We start from the raw sequence: 19,968 nt of genomic DNA on the forward strand, positions 1-19,968 counted from the left end.
GTGCTGTCGTTAGGTTAGTTAGGGTTAAGTAGTTCTAAGTTCTAGGGGACTTATGACCACAGCAGTTGAGTCCCATAGTGCTCAGAGCCATTTGAACCATTTTTTAGAAAAGGATTACATAAAACCGGCATGCCTATCTGGAACAGGACGTGATTCTCTGAAACTTAATGTTTCCTGTGCCATAACCAGCCACAGAGTTTAGATTCTTTCTTCTTTGACAAATCTACTGTTGCACGCGTAACCTATCTCGATATGATTTCTCTCTGGTTTTTGCCTCAGTCGACAGAAGAGGTACCCGACTTCGTTTTACAGATGCACGGAGCTCCGTCACACTGGCATAACCACGTACGTAGATACCTCAACAGATATCTTTCACAGTAGTGCAATGGTCGTACCTGGTCGAATGATATGCAGTTCATGTCGTAGTCCTCCAGGTCGTCAGACCTTACTCCAATGGATTTTTTCTTTTGGGAATGAGTGACTGAGATCGTTTATATAACACCATTTCCGACATTCAGCGCAGTTTAATCCACTGTTCGACCTACTATGGAACATTGTGACAAAATAAAACACCTACAGCCGTCCTTATGATTTTATTTTATTTTGTTGCAAACCAGTTTCAACCTTTCAGTGCGTCATCTTCAGGCTGTTGTTGATGCGGTACGGGTTGATACAGGGTGTTTCAAAAATGACCGGTATATTTGAAACGGCAATAAAAACTAAACGAGCAGCGATAGAAATACACCGTTTGTTGCAATATGCTTGGGACAACAGTACATTTTCAGACGGACAAACTTTCGAAATTACAGTAGTTACAATTTTCAACAACAGATGGCGCTGCAAGTGATATGAACGATATAGAAGACAACGCAGTCTGTGGGTGCGCCATTCTGTACGTCGTCTTTCTGCTGTAAGCGTGTGCTGTTCACAACGTGCAATTGTGCTGTAGACAACATGGTTTATTCCTTAGAACAGAGGATTTTTCAGGTGTTGGAATTCCACCGCCTAGAACACAGTGTTGTTGCAACAAGACGAAGTTTTCAACGGAGGTTTAATGTAACCAAAGGACCGAAAAGCGATACAATAAAGGATCTGTTTGAAAAATTTCAACGGACTGGGAACGTGACGGATGAACGTGCTGGAAAGGTAGGGCGACCGCGTGTGGCAACCACAGAGGGCAATGCGCAGCTAGTGCAGAAGGTGATCCGACAGCGGCCTCGGGTTTCCGTTCGCCGTGTTGCAGCTGCGGTCCAAATGACGCCAACGTCCACGTATCGTCTCGTGCGCCAGAGTTTACACCTCTATCCGTACAAAATTCAAACGCGGCAACCCCTCAGCGCCACTACCGTTGCTGCACGAAAGACATTCGCTAACGATATAGTGCACAGGATTGATGACGGCGATATGCATGTGGGCAGCATTTGGTTTACTGACGAAGCTTATTATTACCTGGACGGCTTCGTCAATAAACAGAACTGGCGCATATGGGGAACCGAAAAGCCCCATGTTGCAGTCCCATCGTCCCTGCATCCTCAAAAAGTACTGGTCTGGGCCGCCATTTCTTCCAAAGGAATCATTGGCCCATTTTTCAGATCCGAAACGATTACTGCATCACGCTATCTGGACATTCTTCGTGAATTTGTGGCGGTACAAACTACCTTAGACGACACTGCGAACACCTCGTGGTTTATGCAAGATGGTGCCCGGCCACATCGCACGGCCGACGTCTTTAATTTCCTGAATGAATATTTCGATGATCGTGTGATTGCTTTGGGCTATCCGAAACATACAGGAGGCGGCGTGGATTGGCCTCCCTATTCGCCAGACATGAACCCCTGTGACTTCTTTCTGTGGGGACACTTGAAAGACCAGGTGTACCGTCAGAATCCAGAAACAATGGAACAGCTGAAGCAGTACATCTCATCTGCATGTGAAGCCATTCCGCCAGACACGTTATCAAAGGTTTCGGGTAATTTCATTCAGAGACTACGCCATATTATTGCTACGCATGGTGGATATGTGGAAAATATCGTACTATAGAGTTTCCCAGACCGCAGCGCCATCTGTTGTTGAAAATTGTAACTACTGTAATTTCGAAAGTTTGTCCGCCTGAAAATGTACTGTTGTCCCAAGCATATTGCAACAAACGGTGAATTTCTATCGCTGCTCGTTTAGTTTTTATTGCCGTTTCAAATATACCGGTCATTTTTGAAACACCCTGTATGATCTGTATATATATCACATCAGTTGCCAGCATTACTGGATACGCAGATAATGAGTCAGCACTCTAACCATCGACTGCTGTTGAGAAGAGATCTCCCACTCCTCATGCTCTTACGGATTTATGGTGAGCCCTGCAGGATTCAAGGTGTCAGCAGTTCCCCCCCAGCACTACGTCAGTCATTAGTCGAGTCCATACCACGTCGTGTTGCGGCACTTCTGCGTGCTCCCAGGAGCCCTACACGATATTTAGGCAGGAGTACCAGGTTCTTTGGCTCTTCAGTCTATAAGCTACATTCAGGTATGCAAATCAAGTTAATTCAATAGATGGTTTCAGTGCTTCACCTTCTGATCGATGGGAAGCACTGACAAGAGAGCACAGAGTCACGTCGCACGAGAATTCATTGTGGTACATCGCTTTTACCTGCAGAGATCGTTAGAAAACTGACATCCATCATCACTTTCTGGTAAAATTGACCGCACAGCTGAGATTTTGCACGTGTAATTCTTACTACGTTGACTACCAGCGGAAAAAATTCACTCCAGTTTTGTACATGGCAAGTTATTCATCCTCCAATTTGATATTTTATCTTCCAAAGTCGGATTGTGAGGAGACGTCTCCTTGCATTGTAAGCGAGTAGTATCCGTCACAGAGAACAGCAGACCACAACGGTGAACAACTGAATAAATCTAGAACACTGTAGACCCAGTACGCATCTCTGGCGTGATTAACTGTCATTACGAGTACTTGATGTCAAGTAGGCTGACAGCTGTCAAACAGTGCGCGCGACCGCGAGATATTGCTGCTGCCACTGCACTCGAATTGATCAGGCCATGTTATGCGATATGTCTGGCAAACAGGCACTTAAATATAAAATTTCAGTTAAAATGTCTGGAGGCTGTAATGGTCGCCTAGTCGTAGATATAGCTAATTGCTATAATCGCACTATTTCACTCCCATTTACGGAGCTTGTTAGCACTTGATGTTAGGTTGGCGCCATTAAAATGCATTGTGTTGTGGGAATCGCTGCTACTTGCTGGATCGCTGCTGTGTCTCGATGCTGATGCTGGCTCTACATCTGGTTGTCTAGGGTTAAAAACATGAGGTCCCGTGTTTTTTATGTGCTTTTGATGATAAAGAACGAGCGAAACCAACAAATATGTAAACTTCAAATATTTATTACTCTGGTGGCCATCTTAATTCCACTGTCCACCAAAGACCATGACTCAACACAAAGTAGTACTTCCGTTACATGTTCTTTGCATTGTTTATCCACCTCAAACAATAACACACAAACACACTTTACCAAAGTGACATTCCGACTGCGCCCCCGACCGTTCTTGATGCTTGTATTTATAACATTGTCAAAGAACTACTAAAAAGAGATATAGTTTACAAGTCACATGTACATCTGTTATCATAATTTGTGCAGAAAAGTTATTAATTTGCATCGAGTGACATAATTTAACATGTTATTAAAATGACAGATAGATTTGTTGACTTGACAGAATAATTCTCTGTTACAAAAAGGCCATTTTTTAGAAGTTTGTCAACTGACTTCTCTAATTTGCATAAATAAGTAAATAACATGAATTATTAAGAATTACATTGGTTTCGTCTAAAACAGGATTGATTTCGTGAATACTGAGTGAAAACGCTCCTAGTGAACAAATAGGTTTCACTGGGTGATTTTTATTTAAGGAGATCCAAAATACCTAAGATGGCCACTATTTTTCGTACTTCATATTAATTATTTAAGATGAACTTAGTGTTTTTACATGATGACATTTGCTGTATCAGTGATCAAGTGATATAAACTTTTGTGTGGGTCAGTTACTCAGTATAATTTAATGGGTTAACTGTTTATGCCGACATGTTATGCAATCATTGTTAACATACACAATAACTTTTCTATAATCATAAATACTCGTTGAACTGGTTGAATTTGGAGGGTATCGCATACTTTGGTACAGTAAAGCCTTTAATATGTTCCTTTACAAGGCCGAACGGCAATTCCTGCCTATTTGTGTCCTCGTATTCCGTTTTGTTCAGCTGTGACAACATGCGCTGAGACTGAATGTCTGGTCAGTTTGAGAAGGTTATAACAGGTGGTCGTTTCGAGGCCGACGTGTTTAGTAGAGGATGTCGCAAAAGTTAGTCAACAGTAAGTCGTGCTGTGGCTTAAAGGAAACAGTCATTTTAATTTCCACAGCAACCTCTAGTAAAACATTCCACCTGCTAGACAACGCTCGTCACGTAAGGGTCACAACGATGAAATTAGGGTAATTAGGTGCTTGAGGCAGCGTGCGGTAGTCTAAGCTCAGTAGGTGCAGGGAATGAAAGAAAGCGAAAGGGAACTAGTTCTCACACACATAGCATCGCCATACACTCGGCAGCGCTTTGCTGGATAAGGATGCGGATGAAGATGTAGAATCATAATGTATGGGTGGTCCGCATCTCGTGGTCGTGCGGTAGCGTTCTCGCTTCCCACGCCCGGGTTCCCGGGTTCGATTCCCGGCGGGGTCAGGGCTGGGTGTTGTGTGCTGTCCTTAGGTTAGTTAGGTTTAAGTAGTTCTAAGTTCTAGGGGACTGATGACCATAGATGTTAAGTCCCATAGTGCTCAGAGCCATTTGAACCATTTGTATGGGTGGTCAGACTACCAGCACATAGGGATTTTGGCTTCGGATATCCATACAGTGTGATTGCTCTTATCTTCTGTGTCGGGCATAGATTGTCAACACAACAGCTTCTTTGCCACGCTGTTCGTCATAATTTCCATAGGTCACTTTCCTGTCCCTTGTCAACCGCTATCTTCATCCACACTCTTATTAGTCTTGGGCCGGCCGCTGTGGCCGAGCGGTTCTAGGCGCTTCAGTCCAGAACCGCGCTGCTGCTGCGGTCACAGTTTCGAATCCTGCCTCGGACATGGATGTGTGTCGTGTCCTTACGTTACTTAGGTTTAAGTAGTTCTAAGTCTACGCGACTGATGACCTCAGACGTTAAGTCCCATAGTGCTTATAGCCATTCGTCTTGTATTATGTTCAAATCCCATAGATAACCGTATCAAACTTTGAGGAAGATACCTGATATATCACAGATATTTATGGTAACAGTTGGTATGTGATGTTAACTACCTAAACACTTCTTGCTATCTCCATCTTCATCTACCTTGACTTTCAACTTTTGCTTCATCTGCGTACAAACTTCGGCCAGAGCTCATTTCTGGAGTTACAGCTCCGTACTTTTTATATAAAACATTTATGCAACGTAACCATAATCCACCACAGTTATTATTATTAATAATATTATTAGTGTCATCATTTATTGGCTAAGTCATTTACGCGCTATTCCTATAATGATTATATATTAACGCTGTTCTCAACTGGATGCTTGGTTTGGACATTAGCACGGTCCTATTAGCGGTGGTGATATTCCCTTGCCTGCCACCGACTGATGAAGTGACGTACCCAGTCTGTTATAGGGTGCTAGTTGGCACTTCCATGCTAACTAACACACCATGTGCACCCGTGGTCTGGGGCTGCGGCGTGGGATCGGCAGACGTGCTACACGACATGCAAGCAACCGAGGCTGTGCAGGACGACGAAACGCTTCTGGCTAGTAATAGAACGTAAAAATGCAGTAAGACTGAGAATCATACAGATAGAAACTAGAAGAAACGTGGAGGTGTACAAAGAATAAAGATCCAGTGCCCAAAGAATATTCAAGAAAAAGAAGGAATGTCTTAAATCAAAGATTAAAGAGATAGAAGAATTAAAGGAACAGAATGAAACGAGGAAATTCTATCCTGCCGTGGGAAAGATGAGAAAAAATTTTTCAACCCAAACAAAATCCATGAAAAAAAAAGAAACGGCGAGATAATAAGAGATGAACAAAAAATATTGCAGAGCTGGGCAGAATACTTTGAAGATACGCTGAACAAAACTCAGATCAGGCCCCAAGAGGTACACAGGAACAGGAAGGGAGCGCAAAGGCAAGAGAAATTGAAAGGGCTGAGGCACAAAACCCAACAATGCTGCAAGTGCAAACAATGATAAATAAACTACAAAATAACCGTGCTCCCGGTGAAGATGGGATCGTGTCAGAACTAATCAAATCAGGGGGGCAACCTCTAAGACGTGAAATATTTAAACTAGTAAACAACATATGGGTAAATGAAAGCATGCCGGAGGAGTGGAATACTGGAATTATAAGCCCAATATATAAGAAAGAAGAAAAACTAAATTGTGAAAACTATAGAGGCATAACCCTACTAAATACAGTACATAAGATTTTCTCTGGAGTGTTGAACGAAGGACTAAAAAAAGTGCACCGAAAAGATACTCGGAGAATACCAATGTGGATTCAGACCAAACAGAGGTACATCTGACCAGTTGTTTGTTGTTACACAAATAACTCAAAAATTTTATGAATACGATGTAGATCTCCACTTCCTGTTCGTGGACTTTAAACAAACTTTTGATAGTATTAATAGACCAGCATTGTATAAGGGGCTGAAAGAATTGGGCAGGTATGATAAACTGAGAAGGTTAGTCGAACTAACAGCGAAGGATACAAAAGCAAAAGTAAAAGTGAATAACAGAATGACCAGGCAGTTTGACTTTGAAGATGGAGTGAAACACGGTGATGGCCTCTCTGCAGTCCTGTTTAACTTAGCACTGCGTAGTACCATAGAAAAAGTAGATAAAAGACGAACAATAATGACGAAGTCCAGCCAGATACGCGCATATGCAGATGATACTGCCATCGTGACAAGGAATGTAACATATCATAAAGAAATGTATGGACAAATGGAAGCAGAAGGGACAAAAATTGGACTTACTGCAAATGAAACCAAGACAAAATATAATGGTTATGTCTAATTCTGAAGCTAGAAGAACACCACAGGACCTGAAGATCTCTGATAAATGCTTCAAAGCTGTTAGATGCTTCCATTACTTAGGTGTCCTCCTAATGAGACAATGTATTAGGGAAAGGATACAAGCAGGAAACAAAGCCTATTATGCAAACCTAAAGATACTCAAGAACTTTCTAATTTCAAGAACAACTAAATTGAAAGTATACTATTCCATTGTGCGACCTGTTTCCTCATATGGATCAGAAACGTGGACAATGACAGAAGCAGACAGTAACAGCCTAAGGGCATATGAAAGGAAAATCTTACGAAAAATCTATGGGCCTGTGAGAGAGGCAGAAGGTAGGACAGTGATATACAACCATGAAATATAAGAGATTGTACAAGTGAAATAAATAGTAAAATTTATCAAATCTCAAAGAATACGTTGGTTAGGACATATGAAGAGGATGACGGAAGACAGAATGCCCAAACGAATAATGAATGCCAACCTATACTCCACCAGAAGTAAGGGCAGACCAAGGGATAGATGGATGGACAATGCGCTGACTGACCTTGCCAAGATCGGGGTCCGTGGATGGAAGAAAAAAGCTGAGAACAGAGAGATGTGGAGGTAGATATTTAAGGCGGCCAGGGCCCACCAAGGGCTGTAGTGCCGAAGAAGAAGAAGAAGCATTTGAGATGCAATGCTACAGAAGGATGTTGAAAATCAAGTAGACTGGTAAGGTACGGAATCAGGAGCTTCTCTGGAGAATCGGCGAGGAAAGGAAAATATGGAGAACGCTGGCAAGAAAAAGGGACAGAATGATAGAACATTTGTTAAGACATCACGGAATAACTTCCACGGTACTAGAGGGAGCTGTAGAGGGTAGAAGCTATAGAGCAAAACAGAGACTGGAATACATCCAGCAAATCACTGAGGACGTAGGTTGCAAGTGCTACCCTGAGGTGAAGAGGTTGGCTCAGGAGAGGAATTTCTGGCGGATCGCATCAGACCAGTCAGAAAATTGATGACTTTTAAAAAATGTACTATATGCTTTTATTTGTAACTGTAGTGTACATGTGACCCTATGTGTTTGCTTTACAGACTTGACTTGAGCTGGTCTACATAAGGTCATTTCGGCATGGTATCTATGCTAACACTTCAGGTGTTGTGGTAGTGGTATGTTCCTATGGGACCAAACTGCTGAGGTCATCGGTCCCTAGGCATACACACTACTTGATCTAACTTAAATTAACTTACGCTAAGGACAAGACACACACCCATGCCTGAGGGAGTACTCGAATCGATGACGGGGGAAGCCGCGCGAACCGTGGCAAGGCGCCCCAGACTGCTTGGCTATCCCGTGCGGTTCAGGTACTGTGCTGTGTATTCATGCCTGTAGTGACTTCGTATGTTTGAAATAAACCAAGGCCCATATCCAATATTTAGTCTGTATATGTTTTGCAGACGTGGCAAAAACGAACGTCGTTGCAGTGACAGCTATTAAAGCAACACAATCAACATTTGGAGCAACACAGGAAATTGTGAGATTGCCTCTTAGAAAAACACCGGAAACCTATTTCAGTACCGATGTCGCCGGCTGTGCTCCCACCGGTTTACCATCATTCGATGAAGCCAACGAGGTATGGTAGTCATATTACGTCAAGTGATTATGGCAGATTTGAAAATAAATTGCACTCTCTGCCGAAAAGCCTAGTTTTCTTCCTCTGGAACAGGTTTGTTTCATTTGCTTTGTAAGCTGGCCCTAGTAGTAGACCAGACACCTTGTCGTTTGTGGAAACGTTGGCTTGCTAGCAGCGTGCTGTCGTCAGCAGAACCAATTTTATACGACCAGGGTTAAATATTTGCAGTCATCTGGAACGTACATTTGCATTTACGTACCAACAGCGTCAGATGCCATCTAGGCAACGTCTTATTCGTGTTGTAATTGTGCAACGTACACCAGATATGGAAGTACATGCGACCCTTTAAAATTACAGGAGCCGAGGTTCAAATACAGAATCAACTTTAATTATCGTTGCTGTACAAAGCTCGTAGCGAGTTACAGTCATGCGGCTTTCATCGAGTGATCCCCTGGCGTGTGTCACGGCCACTATGGAATCGAGCAAGGACTCCGCACCCGAGCAGCGAGCGTGGTAAACAGTCAACAAACCGCTCTAGCTGCAGCGTTTTATGAAGCACGAACGTAAACACTGGTGTTTTCGTGACGCAGCCTTGTAGTATTGCAACATATCGGGGCATTTAGCGAGTGTCTGGAACAAAAATGCGGTACGGCCATGCTTCAGTGAAGAAGCTACAGCAACGGAAGTAAACAAGTTCGAAAGCAGTCTTAGCCCAAGCAAAGAATAGCAGTCGCTTGTTTGTTCAGAACAGAAGGCAGTTACAAGCAAGTGGTGTGAAACTTTCGTATTTTTATGGTAGCAGAAAGGATAATGGCAAATACTTTTTAGCTAGACACATTCAACATTTTTGGGTAAACTGGCAACAATAAATTACGAGGGACATGGCATCCCTTTCTTCAAGTTTGAGAAACTCTAAAATAAATTATTTATAGAACTATGTGATCCTGACCTCATCTGCGCGAACAGTTTCGAAACGTATATTATCCCGAAGCTAACAGCGACACTTAAATTTTGCAGAGTACAGCCACACCAATTTCAGTTAAAATAGTAGCCAAAAAAGGAATTAGGGTAACTCCAGAATCTCGGCGTGCTCAAACATGTAGAAGTGAGCAACTAGGCCCCACATGTAGTGTTCATCAAAAAATCGAACACAACACTATAACGCTACGACCAACTCGCAGACTGTGATAGAGATTTATTCCGCTTATTGGCCAGAGAAATTGCGATCAAGTAGATGGCTGTTTTCTGTTATCATCAGACAGCTAATCACAAAATCTCCCGATAATCAGCACATCTTTTGGTCTCTGTCACTAACTGCAGCTACCATTTGGAGCACCTAATGCGCTGCATATGTTCCCAAAAATATGAAGTAGCTGCCAGCAAACATACCGTGCTTTGCGGTATATTTAAACGTCATAATCGTAGGAGCATCTAAAGCAGAGCACGTAAAGCACTTCTATGTGGTATTCTTCCGAGTGAAAGAACTACAGACCTCCTTGGGCAAAATAGACTATCATGCGAAATTAATTCTGAAAGTATGTAGACGCCGCAACTGTATAAAACCGTCAAAATATTAACGGGATTTTCATCGGCACTTGGCGGAACACGATAATAATATTGCACTGAAGAGCCAAAGAAACTGTCATACCTGCCTAATATCGCGTAGGGTCCCCGCGAACACTCAGAGGTGCCGCTACACAACGTGGCACGGACTCGACTAATGTCGGAATGCGCAACGGACGAGAATAGTTTGCAGGTGATCTGACAGGATGCTTACGTACGTGTCACTTGTCAGAGTTGTGTCTAGACGCATCAGGGTTCCCATATCGCACCAACTGCACATGCCCCACGCCATTACAGAACATCCACAAGCTAGAACAGTTCTCTGCTGCATGCAGCGTCCATGGATTCAAGACGTAGTCTCCATACCCGAACACGTCCATTCGCCGATACAATTTGAAACGAGAGTCGTCCGACCGGGAAACATGTTTCTAGTCATCGATAGTTCAGTGTCGGTGTTGACGGGCCCAGGCGAGGAGTAAAGCCTTGTGTCGTGCAGTCATCAGGAGTACATGGCTCCGAAGGCCCATATCGATTATGTTTCATTGAATAGTTTGCACGCTGGCTCTTGTTGATGGCTCGGCACTGAAATCTGCAGCAGTTTGCGGAAGGGCTGCACTTCTGTCACGTGGAACGATTCTCTTCAGTCGTCGTTCGTCCCGTTCTTGCAGGATCTTTTTCCGGCTGCAGCGATGTGGGAGATTTGATGTTTTACCGGATTCCTGATATTCACGGTACACACGTGAAATAGTCGTATGGGAAAATCCCCATTTCATCGTTACCTTGAAGATGCTGTGTCTCACTGCTCGTGCGCCGATTATACCACCAAGTTCATTTACATATTCATAACTTGCCACTGTCCCGACACTTGTTGCCTTATATAGGCGTTGGCGATCACAGCGTCATATTCTGCCTGTTTACAAATCTCTGTATTTGAATACGCATGCCTATAGCAGTTTCTTTGGTGTTTTACTGTATAAGTGATGAACATTGCAGTTACCCAATACCATGCAATGAAAATTGGGTAGAGAAGGTATAAGAAGCAGTAAATAGTGCAGTCGGAGGTGTTACAATACCCATACTGATTGATACTGGTGCTAGCATGAGTGTGATGGTCACACATTCCCTGAAAAGAATTTCAGAGAAAACAAGAGATACTGGTAGAAAATTGTATTTCGTGGGGACCTATTTGCGCCTGTACACAAAGAGTAGAGAAGCTGGTACAGGTTGTAATCGAATTTGAGAATGGAACCGAAAGGTGCACGTTTTTAGTATTTAAGGGTCTAACCGTACCTTGCCTGGTTGGGACAGAGTTCCTAAGAAGGAGGAATGCATATGTCAGCCTCCATCATGGAATGTGCCCCCTGCTTATTGATGAGGTGGGTACGAGTGGAATTAAAGTTGAATCGTTGCAAGGACCATCAGGGTAAATTCTGCCAGGACCTGTCAGCTAAATTAGTTCGCGTAAATGTGCTGGAGGCAGACAGTGATTTTCCCAAAGACGATTCAGAACCAATGTCAGTCAATGTGAATGACGATCTACCCAATGTAAGCAAAATTCACGACAAGGCCCAGAAGTTGTAGTGCCTTACAAAGAGCAAAATGGTGAACTACTGCATTTGCTGACGATGTATGCACTAGTTTTCTCTAAGAATCCTGGAATTGTGCAAGGATACGTTTAGCACATGAACGTTGCGCGTAATGATACTTACTATAATTAGTCTTACGCCATCCCAGTGTCCAGAAGAGAAGTGGGGTACTACTGAGGATCCTTGTGTGGGGTAGTACTGAGATCCAGTTTTCTCCCTATTGTAGCCCATTATTAACTATAGTAAAGCTAGGAGGAGGCGTGCGTGCAGTCCTGGTCGCAAGAAATATAAACAGAATTATCATACCTGTCCGAACCCGTCCTGGAGCTCTCTTAGAGTCATTATGAAAGTTTTGTGGAATGAAATTTTTAATGACACTAGACCTCCGCTGGTTACACTGGCAGATCCCATTGTCAAAGGATTCTAGAAAGTAAGTGCTTTTGTCTGACTGAACTGTCGTATCAGTTTAAAGCACTTCCATTCAGCCTGAATGTTAGTTCTGATGTGCTTACTACAGCCCTTGACACTGTTGTCAGGCTGTGTTTGTTGGACAAAGGTACAGTCTACGCTAATGACCTATTAGTTGTCACACCTGCTCAACACGTTAGTGAGATGACGCTTTGTAAATCCACTGTGTTTTGGCAAAAGAAGCAGATTTTAAAATTCGAATAACAGAAATGTGTAGGTTTTACTCAAAATTCACCTTTCATGATGCATCTATGAAAGTTACAAATAGTTAACAAGGTAGGTTCAAATGGTTCAAATGGCTCTGAGCACTATGGGACTTAACTGCTTTGGTCATCAGTCCCCTAGAACTTAGAACTACTTAAACCTAACTAACCTAAGGACATCACACACATCCATGCCCGAGGCAGGATTCGAACCTGCGACCGTAGCGGTCGCGCGGTCCCAGACTGTAGCGCCTAGAAACGCTCGACCACTCCGGCCGGCAAAACAAGTTAGGCGAAAATAAATAGCTGCGTTTTCAGCTGAATTCTTTTTAGACATGAAACCAAAGCAGAGATGACAGATCATTTTGAATGGGCACCATGCAAATGTGGGTATGGAGGGGCTCCACTTAATATTTACAAAAGATGTGAGAGTAGACTTCAGTTCAGAAGGGCACTTTCCCTCCGGCGCTCGGCATTTCACCCAAGGCGCCATCCAGTAACCCCCCTCCCTACTGCTCCCCGCAGGTATGCCCTGCCACTGCGCATCTACCGCCCATGTTGTTCTACACTCCTGGAAATTGAAATAAGAACACCGTGAATTCATTGTCCCAGGAAGGGGAAACTTTATTGACACATTCCTGGGGTCAGATACATCACATGATCACACTGACAGAACTACAGGCACATAGACACAGGCAACAGAGCATGCACAATGTCGGCACTAGTACAGTGTATATCCACCTTTCGCAGCAATGCAGGCTGCTATTCTCCCATGGAGACGATCGTAGAGATGCTGGATGTAGTCCTGTGGAACGGCTTGCCATGCCATTTCCACCTGGCGCCTCAGTTGGACCAGCGTTCGTGCTGGACGGGCAGACCGCGTGAGACGACGCTTCATCCAGTCGCAAACATGCTCAATGGGGGACAGATCCGGAGATCTTGCTGGCCAGGGTAGTTGACTTACACCTTCTAGAGCACGTTGGGTGGCACGGGATACATGCGGACGTGCATTGTCCTGTTGGAACAGCAAGTTCCCTTGCCGATCTAGGAATGGTAGAACGATGGGTTCGATGACGGTTTGGATGTACCGTGCACTATTCAGTGTCCCCTCGACGATCACCAGTGGTGTACGGCCAGTGTAGGAGATCGCTCCCCACACCGTGATGCCGGGTGTTGGCCCTGTGTGCCTCGGTCGTATGCAGTTCTGATTGTGGCGCTCACCTGCACGGCGCCAAACACGCATACGACCATCATTGGCACCAAGGCAGCAGCGACTCTCATCGCTGAACACGACACGTCTCCATTCGTCCCTCCATTCACGCCTGTCGCGACACCACTGGAGGCGGGCTGCACGATGTTGGGGCGTGAGCGGAAGACGGCCTAACGGTGTGCGGGACCGTAGCCCAGCTTCATGGAGACGGTTGCGAATGGTCCTCGCCGATACCCCAGGAGCAACAGTGTCCCTAATTTGCTGGGAAGTGGCGGTGCGGTCCCCTATGGCACTGCGTAGGATCCTACGGTCTTGGCGTGCATCCGTGCGTCGCTGCGGTCCGGTCCCAGGTCGACGGGCACGTGCACCTTCCGCCGACCACTGGCGACAACATCGATGTACTGTGGAGACCTCACGCCCCACGTGTTGAGCAATTCGGCGGTACGTCCACCCGGCCTCCCGCATGCCCACTATACGCCCTCGCTCAAAGTCCGTCAACTGCACATACGGTTCACGTCCACGCTGTCGCGGCATGCTACCAGTGTTAAAGACTGCGATGGAGCTCCGTATGCCACGGCAAACTGGCTGACACTGACGGCGGCGGTGCACAAATGCTGCGCAGCTAGCGCCATTCGACGGCCAACACCGCGGTTCCTGGTGTGTCCGCTGTGCCGTGCGTGTGATCATTGCTTGTACAGCCCTCGCGCAGTGTCCGGAGCAAGTGTGGTGGGTCTGACACACCGGTGTCAATGTGTTCTTTTTTCCATTTTCAGGAGTGTATACTGACTCTAAAGTTAGCTCATGTCGTATTACTGTGTTGGCATTCGTGTTAGCAAGCCTGGTCGTTTTCCTGGCTGTGGTTGTTTTGCTTTATTTCTGTAATCTACACGTTTAGAAGCCTTGAAATCCCAACCTTTTATTCATATTCTCTCATTTGATAGAGCGTGGACCATTCGCAAGTGTCTGACTGGTCTATTCTAAACTTAGAAACTATAGCTGATTTTTACCTAATCTCTGTAACTGAGGATATTTAGGTGTTGTCAGATTTCTAATTGTAATTGACTAGCGTATGATCTCATGTATGAGAATCCTGGAAAGACTATTGTCATTATTCTAGGAAGAGACTGCAAACATTTACGAACAGTTCTGGTGCACACCTTATTTGTAGACAGTCATGTGACTATCGATGGTGCATAGGTATTTTGTAAAGTGAGTAAGTGGACTAACGTTTCGGCGAAGCAAAACTTTCTCACCTCTGTGTGAAATCAATACACAGGAAACAGAAGAATATTTACAGTAGCGGTGGTTACTCATCCCTGCCCAGTCTCGATTGGGTGCTGATGCATTGTGAATCCTTAGACGCTTTAATCCTGTGTTTCTACTGTTAGTGTTGTGGGTTGGCAGGAGAGCGAACACCGGGTACTAGAGGAAGCCGAAAAGGCACGCGTTTTAGCTCACGCAGGCTGGCGTGAGGTCTGGAACAGGACAAGGAAATCAGACTTTGCAAAAACGGACGTAGCAGGTGGAATACTTAACTTTAATCCATTAATGATGAGCGTCGCTCTTGACTGTACATGACTCAGTATCAATAGTAACTGGTAATGGCGCCTTGCTAGGTCGTAGCAAATGACGTAGCTGAAGGCTATGGTAACTATCGTCTCGGCAAATGAGAGCGTATTTTGTCAGAGAACCATCGCTAGCAAAGTCGGTTGTCCAACTGGCGCGAGTGCTAGGAAGTCTCTCTAGACCTGCCGTGTGGCGGCGCTCGGTCTGCAATCACTGATAGTGGCGACACGCGGGTCCGACGTATACTAACGGACCGCGGCCGATTTAAAGGCTACCACCAAGCAAGTGTGGTGTCTGGCGGTGACACCACAATTAGTGCACTTTTCACAGGCACTAACACAAATGAAAGACGCATGTGACGAGCTTAGAAGCTTTTAAAACTTACGAGCCGCCTGCTGGCGCGCAGTACCAGACGGTCTCAGACTCAGCTACCAACCTGATGGTTGACACGGCGTGTGCGTTCTTGAACTTTAAAACTTTCCGCGAGGGCAATTAAAATGTACATTTATGTCATATATGGACACGCCAGGAGTGCGTGTGGCGTCACTTTAATATGAATGTGAGTTTAAGTGACCTTTCTGCTCTGTCAAACGGTGTTGGTTATTCAGGTTAAATCTATTGAACGCTAATAATTTTTGAGACAGCAGACAGACTGTGTAGCACCAACTTACACACACTGTGTATAAAAAGCAAATACCTAGTGCAGTGAATCGTGACCGAAGTTTTGTATAGAGCAAGAATGTGTTTACTGTGAGCGGCTCAAATCAAATGGCTCCAAGCACTATGGGACGTTACATCTGAGGTCATCAGTCCCCTAGACTTAGAACTACCTAAAACTAACTAAACTAAGGACATCACACACAGCCATGCCCGAGGCAGGATTCGAACCTGTGACCGTAGCAGCAGCGCGGTTCCGGACTGAAGCGCCTAGGAACCGCTCGGCCACAGCGGCCGGCCAGTGAGGGGCACCAGTTAAGAATATAGCACTGGCAGCAATGTGTGAATGAGTCTTTATTAAGCACCGATGCTGTGGCTTGACTTTGTTTCGTGAATTCTGTGGAATACTGAGCAAACAAATGGCAACACACCAGAGCCGTCCAACGTGTGCGCCTGTCCGCTCGACGCACTTTGCCGCCACATATTGTGTGGGTGGAGGGGCTGCTGCAGTCATCAACCACTCGCACTATGAACGGATTCTTTGTGGGTGCGCAGAACATATAAACAACGAGTCTACATTGAGTTTATATCACCTAAACAAATATTTATAAACCACTACACCAGATGAGCACGGATCTTCTTGGGTATCATACATTTTCTACGAAGATTTCAACACTACTCAGTATTAGTAAGACCTCGAGTCTACTTTTTTAATGTAAATTCACCACATCTGGATTTTTTTTTTTTCAACCACCATCACAGGGCTGGGAGTCGACTTTGAGTTTATTTAAATGCAATTTTCCATGAACGAAATTCCTTTTCTATGTACGAAGGACATCAAGTCTGTATTGTCTTTATATAACTTCAACGTTTTCTTTTGAACTTCGCCGGCCGTCGATCCATGAAAACGTCAAGCCTGTTTAACACTGTCTCGTGCCACATTTCTAAAAATTGTCATGATCTAATTCACAGTACATTCGATGTGAAATTATTGAAATCTGCTACACTATGTGTAATTCACAACCGAGTAAGTTGTTTCCATCATTTGTTTGAAGCTCTCTATATTGGGGTGAAAATTTTGATCACTTGAATCTGTGGTCGATCCATTATTCCTTATGTTGTCTGTAAGGATGGAAATACTTTAAAAACTGGAAATTAATCGTAATTCTCTGTAGCAGTCGCAATATATGTAAATAACTGATCATCTTTGTTGCCTGATTGTACTGTCGGTAATTCCTTCTGACTTTCTCACTGTACATGTATTACCGATTGCCATTACGTTCTGAAGTGCCTTGTAAGATGAAAATGATGGAACGTATGGTACCATGGCTTTCATCCTAACTTTGGTCCTAGACTTGAACGTATTTTATTTATTTATTTACACGTGAAGTTCCTTAGGACCAAATTGAGGAGCAAATCTCCAAGGTCATTGTAACCTCCCCCTCACTTATCGACATTAATGACAGTGAAAAATTAAACCGCTTGTACCTAATGGAAATTTGGGAAAAGCAATCGTCACCGAAGTTAATTTGTCGGTAAAGAGGGAGGAAAGGGTTACATCTAAATGAAAGGAAAAATGCTAATGAAACTGGTGGAAATTAATTTTGAAAAGGGGTAAAGTTAATAAAGAAAGTAAATGTGCGGCCGTTACGTTAACAATTAACTAGTGGTAATTAGATATTTGAGATTTGGGGGAAATTACGGTCGCCAGTCCTAAGGACAATTACTATAATAACTGAAAAAGAAAGATTATTACACATATAATTAGCACTAGAAGCGTGGCAACTGAAGGTTGACAAGTGTAGTGTGAAAACTGAAAGTTTGTCAGAAGTAATAAATTTCGCTACACTCTGACTTAATTTAGCAAAAGAATTAATAAAACCGGAAAATCGAAAGTTAATTTTGTGACTGAAGTTAATAGTGAGCTTTCTTTCTGAAGCACATCGAAACTCAGTAAAATACAGTTAGTCTTGGACTACCTCAACAATCATTTCAAAAGCTACTTGAATCTACGCAATTTAGAAATAAGAGATTTAACTTTGAACTTGAATCAAATGATTCTGAACAATTAACAATAGTAAAATTTAGTACGTACCAAGCTCAGCTGCAGTCACAGGTATGCTAAAGTATGGTAACAAAACTCGCACTCTTAATTTGTGCTTGTGTAATCTAAATATCGTAGCCAGCTATGAATACCTTAACTGTACTTTGAAATTAAAGCAGTGAAATGCTATATTATTACTTTAATGCTGGCGTTTGAATTTCAACGACACTCGGATTCATTTCGGAAAAGGAAGGGACCCTGCTTGGCAATGCAATTGGGACAATGAGCAACAAAGGTTCATGCTAAGTTGCTGTAATTTTGTGATGTAACAAATTTTAAAAGCTGAGGTCTGCCATACAGTTCTAAAACTTTACGTGCTTCCAGTCTTCCTTGTTGGTTGATTGTAGGTTCGAAGCCGTCGATCGAGGAGGTGGCGACAGTCACTCATTGTCGGCCGTCGCTGTTGCAGAAGCTGGATGTTGGCGCGCCTTCTTCTCGACACGGTCACCAGACGAAACGGGCTCTTGATGTGCGCTAGCTAATGTTTCCCGTCCGCGACACCATGTCAGAAACTATCATCGCAAGTCGAGCGCAATTACATGCTGCCAAACCCCGAAAGCGCGGCAACTCGCGGGAGCGTCACACAACACATGCTCCACTCGCTACTCCAGCCAGACTCCCCCTCTGCTCAGCCCGCGCTCCACGCGACAGAGTTAACACTACCAAAGATCCTACACACTTTGATTCTTCACACGACCTATCGATGTAATCGTTCGATAGCAGTTTTCCCTAGGCAAGACCCAGCGTAAAAATACAAATAATATTTACGAAACAAACCAATTATACATTGACATAAATGCATAAATATATATATACAAATAGTAAAACAATTAGAATATACGAAGACACAGAGATGTTATATATTCAGGTAACAAAAATAAGGAAAACAAATTTACAGTACAATAAATGGAAATAGGAGGATATGCATTTCCGGCGTTACACATGGAACGTGTCAGTACATGGAATTACAACATAAAAGTAATGACAGATAAAAATAAAATGTTTATGAACCCGAAAAAAGTCAATCCATAAGTTTAAGTAAGCGCAATCAGCAATACAGCAAGAATCAGTTTAATTTTTCAAGGAACTCCTCGACAGAATAGAAGGAGTGACCCATGAGGAAACTCTTCAGTTTCGATTTGAAAGCGCGTGGATTACTGCTAAGATATTTGAATTCGAGTGGTAGCTTATTGAAAATGGATGCAGCAGTATACTGCACACTTTTCCGCACAAGAGTTAAGGAAGTCCGATACAAATGCAGTGTTTCTAAATTCAGTGTTTTGTATACTTTCAAGCCTTCGAGGGGCCATATACAATTACATTGTGCCTGTCTGAATTTGTACATGTGAATCAAAAACGCTGCACCTGTGCAATTACTCTGAATTTACTCACTTATGTTGCTGCATCGATCATTAAAACATCATGTCTACACGATAAAGGCAAGCGCTGGACTAATTTCGTTCCTCCCCTATTTTTGTTTTCTGACGTTTCGAATACACTTGTAAGAGCCGTCTTTCGTGTTATCTTGGTAAGAAACCGCAACCATTGTGCTGCGCTCTTCTAAAGATTCCTAGTAGAATCTTATATAAGTTTTCTTAATATAGTATAATGTCAAAATTGTTCTATCTTTCAATTATGTTTTAAGCCCTTCATTTCTTTTTTTAGCTCCCCATAATGCGTTTTTAGAGAAACGCGGCTGAAACAGGAGTCGACGACAAACTTTTTGTGGACATTAATGACCAAAGACTAATCGTGTTCCCTCATTGCATATCACACAGTACGTCCCGGAAATATTTGCACCTGTCATTTGTCGTATCTTGTGGACTATTTCTTGCAAGCCATACATTGGATGATTTGGTCATCCGTCCTCTAACAATGATACTGTCGTAC

Source organism: Schistocerca cancellata, chromosome 3 (genome assembly GCF_023864275.1).
Source record: "Schistocerca cancellata isolate TAMUIC-IGC-003103 chromosome 3, iqSchCanc2.1, whole genome shotgun sequence".
In the NCBI taxonomy this organism is placed as follows: domain Eukaryota; kingdom Metazoa; phylum Arthropoda; class Insecta; order Orthoptera; family Acrididae; genus Schistocerca; species Schistocerca cancellata.